We start from the raw sequence: 6538 nt of genomic DNA, 5'->3' as shown, positions 1-6538 counted from the left end.
GCGTCTTTTCTGGGTTTAGGAATTAAGGTGATGCTGGCTTCATTGAAAGAATGTGGGAGGATTCCCTTCCTTTCAATTCTTTTGAATCACTTGAGAAAAACTGGAGTTAGCTCTTCTTTAAATGTCTGGTAGAATTCAGCAGTGAAGCCATCCAGTCCTGGGCTTTTCTTTGTTGGGAGGGTCTTTAAAACTGATTCAATTTCTGTCCTATTTATGGGTCTGTTTAGGTTTTCTATGACTTCATGGCTCAATTTAGGTAGGTTGTATGTGTCCAGAAATCTATCCATTTCTTCTATGTTTCCCAATTTGTTGGCATACAGCTCTTTGTACTAATTTCTGATGATTCGTTTTATTTTTGTGGTGTCTATTGTTACATTTCCTTTTTCATCTAATTTTATTGATTTGGGTCTTCTCTCTCCTTTTTTTGGTTAGTTGGGCCAATGGTGTGTCAATTTTGTCTATTTATTAAAAAACCAGCTCTTTGCTTTGCTGATCTTTCGTATTTTTTGGTTTCAATTTTGTTGATTTCTTCTCTAATTATTTCTTTTCTCCTACTAGTTTTGGGCTTGGTTTTTCTAGCTCCTTGAGATGCATTGATAGCTCATTTATTTAGTACCTCTTCAATTTCTTGATTTAGGCACCAGTTGCTATAAACTTTCCTCTTAACATTGCTTTTTGCTGTATCCCATAAGTTTTGATATGTTGTATTGTCATCTTCATTTGTTTCCAGAAATTTTTTGATTTCTCTTTTGATTTCTCCAATGACCCATTGTTCATTCAGGAGCATGTTGTTTAGTCTCCATGTGTCTGCATATGTTCTAGAGATTCCTGAGTTGCTGACTTCCAGCTTCATTCCATTGTGGTCTGAGAAGATGCATGGTATGATTTCAATTTTTTTGAATTTGCTGAGACTTGCTTTATGGCCTAGCATGTGGGCAATCCTAGAGAAAGTTCCATGCACTGCTGAGAAGAATGTGTATTCTGCAACTGTAGGATGAAAAGTTCTGTAGATACCTGTTAGGTCCTTTTGGTCTATAGTGTCTATTCAGTCTGCTGTTTCCTTGCTTATTTTCTGTCTGGTTGATCTGTCCATTGCTGAAATTGGAGTATTGAAGTCCCCCATTACTATTGTATTTGGTGATGACAAATTCTTTCAATTTCTATTTGTTATGGAAGGTCTTTATTTCACCTTCATTCATAAATGAGAGCTTTGTAGGGTATATTATTCTGGGTTGACAGTTCTTTTCTCTTAAGACCTGGAATATATCGCACCATTCTCTCCCAGTCTGTAGGGTTTCTGATGAGAAGTCCACTGTGAGCCTAATTAGGGATCCTCTGAAAATAATCTGGCATTTCTCTCCTGCACATTTTAGAATCTTTTCTTTACGTTTTACTGTGATGAGTTTGATTACAATGTGTCATGGTGAAGATCTTTTCTGTTCATGTCTAATAGGAGTTCTATGTGCTTCCTGTACTGAGTTGTCCCTTTCTCCAACTTAGGGAAATTCTGTTATTATTCACTGAAAAGGCCTTCTAATCCTTTCTCTCTTTCCATGCCTTCTCTAGAACCCATACGTTGGGTCGTTTGGTAGTATCCTGTAGATTCCCAACAGTGTTTTTTAGTTCTCTAATTTCTTGTGTTTGGGCTGACTGTATAGTTTCCTGTGCTTTGTCTTCTAAGTTGGATATTCTCTCTTCTGCTTCACTGATTCTGTTGTTAAGGCTTTCCACTGCATTTTTCCTTTATTCTATTGAATTCTTCATTTCTAAGATTTCTTTTTTATTTCTCTTTAAGATCTCAATTTCATGGGAGAAATTTTCTTTCATGTCATGTATGGATTTAATTAGTTCATGCATTTACTTCTGTTTACTTCTAAGTAATCATATGATCAATTTTTTGAATTTTATTTCTGACATTTCTTTAATCTCATCATCTTCACAATCTGGTATTGAAATGTATTCTTTTGGGGAGGTAATGCAGTCTTCCTTATTTTTACTTCTTGAATTGGTGCATTTGTTATTTGGCATTTCTGGTTTCTTCTTTGTTTTTTGCTGTGCGGGCTTTTATCCTTGGTCCATGTCTGAGTGGATTAATGGAGTGTTTGCTTTCAGGGAATACCTAGAGGCATGTTGTGGATGTGGCCAAGGGCTCTGTTCAGTGCTCCAGGGTGAAGGGCGTGTTTGAGGAGACACACCCAGGTTTGGCGCGGTAAATCTCTCTCTCTCTCTCTCTCTCTCTCTCTTTTTAATCAGTGGGGAGGTTTCTTCTTGTCTGTTGGCATAGACTCAACTGAGATCCTCTCCTCAATGGAGACCAGTGCCTGCATGCTAACCCCAGTGGGTATATTATTCATCCATTCTGCCCCAAGGGCCACACAAAGGATCTGTGCAGTCCTCGGTGTAAGCTCAGATTCCCCAGCATGCCCCCCTCTAAGCCGATTCCCTCTAGGCTCTTCCGGTAGCTTTTTGCCAGTGGCTTGGCCTGCTGCAGTCTGGTTTGTTTTTTTTTTTTTTTTTTAGATTTATTTTATTTATTTGAAAGGCAGAGTTACAGAGAGAGGTAGAGACAGAGACAGAGACAGAGAGGTCTTCCATCCAAAGGTTCACTCCCCAGATGGCTGCAACAGCCGGAGCTGTGCTGATCCAAAGCCAGCAGCCAGGAGCTTCTTCCGGGTCTCCCACGTGGGTGCAGGGGCCCAAGCACTTGAGCCATCTTCCACTGCTTTCCCAGGCCCTAGCAGAGGGCTGGATTGGAAGAGGAACAGCCGGGACTAGAACCAGTGTCCATATGGGATGCCGGCGCTGCAGGCCAGGGCTTTAACCTGCTGGGCCACATGTCTGCTCTTAAACCTCCCTCTCCAAGGCTGGTGTGGAGGCTCTCAGCTGCTGGGGTGCTGAGCTGTGCATGTCCATGACCTCCACATAGGTCCATTGTGTCCCTCCAATTCACATAGAGTTTCCTCTGCTGTTTTCTCCCTAACTCTTCCCTGAGACTGCCCTCTTTCCACCTTTTCTAAACTATCCTGGAGTAACCTGTTTTGCACAGAAGTTTGCAGAGTGCTCCATCAGGTCGGTGTGGCAAAGGCAACATCTGAAGATCATATTGTCGGTTCCTCCCTCCTCCCCCTGATCAGGGCTCCTGGAGAGCTATGTCCTGTGTTTCTTCTTTCCTGTGTTTGTCCTTTCCTGGGGCCCCTGGAGTCCCTACCAAGCACGCCACACCTTCCTGGCCACAGGAACTTATCCAGGGATGGACAGGGGACCTATCAGAAGCAACTGAATTAAATACTTCAATACCTGCTGGGACTGTGGGGGAAAGGCTAGGGAGAGGCTGGCCCTGACCTGAGCTGACTTTGCAGCTACCTTCCCACCACACTGAGCTCACAAAAGAAGCCAACATGGGCGTCAGGAGAACCCGGAGACTGTGTAGACAGGGTCTGGGATGGAGCTGGAGTCCCTGGATCAAGCCACATCTGAAATCCTCATGTCCTTGGACTTTGAGCCATGGAGTCAGTGTGCCCATTTGTCTAAGGCAAGGGAATCATGGTTTATAAAGCATACTTTACACTACCCTCTCCTTTACAAAGGACTTTATATCCACACCTTGCTTAACCATCACACTAAGCTCACGAGGTAAGGACTGTCAGCCCTGTTGTATAGATAAGAAAACTGAGGGGTAGGCATTTGGTGCAAGAGTTAAGATGCCGGTTGGGGCTCCTGCACCCTGTTTCAGAGTGCTCAGATTCGACTCCCAAATCCACTTCCAGTTCCAGCTTCCTGCCAGTGTGCACCGTGGGAGGCAGAAGGTGATGGCTCAAATAAGTAGGTCCCTGGCACCCACACACTGAGACCAGCATGGAGGTCTGCATTCCTGGCTTTGGCCTGGCCCAGCCCTGGCTATTGTGGGTACTTGGAGAGTGAACCCGCAGATAAAAGAGTTTCTGTGTGTGTGTGTGTATTTCCTCCCATCTCGAGTCCCCTCTACAGAAGCTGAGGAATCAGAGCAGGTTCTGGGAAGAAGTAGAGTTTGAGCTAGAAGGGGGGGAGGTCTCATCTGTGAGTGACAGCCAGGAGGAGGGGCTGGCAGGTGTGGTGGAGAGAGGGGGCTGGCTGCACCTCCGGGAGCCATGTGTGGGATGTGACGACAGGTGCTCAGGTGACAGCCAGGCTGCCTCAGCCCCTGTGCCAAGTTAAGGAACTTCTACTTAAAAATCCTCTGATTCCTGGGATGTATGGGAGGACTTCAAAAAGTTGGTAAAAAAAAAAAAAAAAAGTACTTAGATCTTTATTTTGGTGCAAAAATTTTGAAATCCATGCATAATTTTTTCATAATACATCTTTTTTAAAATTTTTTAAAAGATTTATTTATTTATTTGGAAGTCCAAGTTACAGAGAGAGAAGGAGAGTAGAGAGAGAGAGAGGTCTTCCATCCAAAGGTTCACTCCCCAATTGGCTGCGATGACCAGAGCTGTGTCAATCTGAGGCCAGGAGCCAGATTATTCTGGGTCTCCCACTTGGGTGCAGGAGAACAAGGACTTGGGCCATCTTCTACTGCTATCCCAGGCCATAACTGCTAAAGGGTTTCTTAAAGGACAAGGGTAGCTTCAGGGGGAGGTAAATAAAACAATGAGTCACCTTAATTGACAGTATGTAAATGCCCAAGGTTTTTTCTGATGAGGCCTCTTTTTTTTTTTTTTTAAGATTTATTTATTTATTGGAAAGTCAGAGTTACACAGAGAGAGGAGAGGCAGAGAGAGAGAGATCTTCCATCCGATGGTTCACTCCCCAATTGGCCTCAATAGCCAGAGCTGTGCCAACCTGAAGCCAGGATCCAGGAGCTTCTTCTGGGTCTCCCACATGGGTGCAGGAGCCCAAGGACTTGGGCCATCTTCTACTGTTTCCCCAGGCCATAGCAGAGAGCTGGATTGGAAGTGGAGCAGCCAGGTCTCGAACCAGTGCTCATATGGGATGCTGGTGCTTCAGGCCAGGGTGTAAACCTGCTGTGCCACAGCACCGGCCCCATGATGGAAACCTCTTAACCAGGGGGCTCAGCATCAATGTTGTTTCCAGACACATAATCCGGCTCATGATGCTCACCGCTTCAATTCGCCATAGCTGAGTGCTGGCCAGAGGAAAGGGTGTATTTCCAGAAGGCAGCTGCAGTCTTGGGAAAGAAATCATAATACATCTTTTCTGTGTGCTGTTGAAAGACCCCTGTCTGTCTGAAGGTGACAAGGCGACGTACAAAGAGGCAGGGTCCCAGTGGGGACATCCTGGCCCCTGGCCTCTTAGAAGACCAGCCCTGGAAAAAGGGCTGCCGGTCTGTGCTGAGTCCACAGAGCACGTGCTGTGGACAGGTATTCTCTCGGCCCACTTTCTAGAGGGGACTCCTCCGATTTGGGTCTGGGGAGGGGGGGATCCACTGTCGGCTTATCTCGTGGTTGCACAGTTACACCTGGGCTTGCCTCCAGGGCTTCCAGGGTGACCCTTTCGCTTCCCAGATGTGCGTCATTGGCCAATGCACCTCACCTTCCTGAACACTCTGAAGTCACACCTGTAAGTTACAGAGCAAGGATGAAGGAGTGGGCACTGTGGCACAGCAGGTCACGTCACCACCCGGGACACCCGTGTCCCAGGTTGGAATGCCTACTTGCAGTCCCGGCTCCTCCACTTCCCATCCAGCTTCCTGCTAATGCACTTTGGGGGCAGCAGGTGATGGCTCAAGTGCTTGGTCCCTGCCTCTCCGGCGGGGAACCCTGATAGAGCTCCAGGCTTCTGGCTTTGGCCTGGCTCAGCCTGCCTGCTGCAGGCATTTGGGGCATTAATCAGAAGCTGGAAGACCTCTCCCCTCCTCCTGCCCCCCCCCCCCATCACTCTGCTTTTCACATCAGTACGCAGCCGCCCTTCCCCTCTGCCACCATCATCACCATCGTGGTCAGGGCCACGTCAGGACCTTCCTCCCATCCTTTCTCCACTGCAGCCCGCACTCTGGAAACCGGATTCTTCTCCCAGATGCCTTTGGGCCTGGATTTCTGTTTCACCTCGGTCGGGGGGCCTGGAGTCTGAGCCCTGCCCTGGGACGGAGGTATTGTGGCCATCGTCCTCTGACCACAGCTGCGACTCTTCCTTATCCTTGAGCGCTTGTCCCTGCTCTGTGTCCGCCCCGCAGGGAGCAGACCTGCTTCTGTCCTGGCCAGCAGCCTGCTCAATGCCTGGTCCATAAAAGAGGCCCCCTAAATATTCGCTGAAAGAGAGACTGAAGGAGCGACCCATGACTGAACTCCCAGAGTGAACAGGCACATGGCCGCGACGGCTGAGGCCTGCCCGGGCAGGCGGCTAGCTTGGCAGAGCGCGGGGCGCTCATCCTGGCTGCTCTGTGTAGAGGGGGGCTCCCCCGCTTTAGAGTGGGAGACCCAAGGGCCACAGCGCCTTGCTCGCCATCAGCCTCCCGGGAAGTGGGGCTCTGGGACTTGAGCCCAGCTCTGTGTGTCCCCGAGTCGGCTGCTAACTCCAGCACCCACAGACCCACGAGTCCATT

This window comes from Oryctolagus cuniculus, chromosome 1 (genome assembly GCF_964237555.1).
Source record: "Oryctolagus cuniculus chromosome 1, mOryCun1.1, whole genome shotgun sequence".
Lineage (NCBI taxonomy): Eukaryota > Metazoa > Chordata > Mammalia > Lagomorpha > Leporidae > Oryctolagus > Oryctolagus cuniculus.
This window is presented reverse-complemented; position numbering follows the sequence as displayed.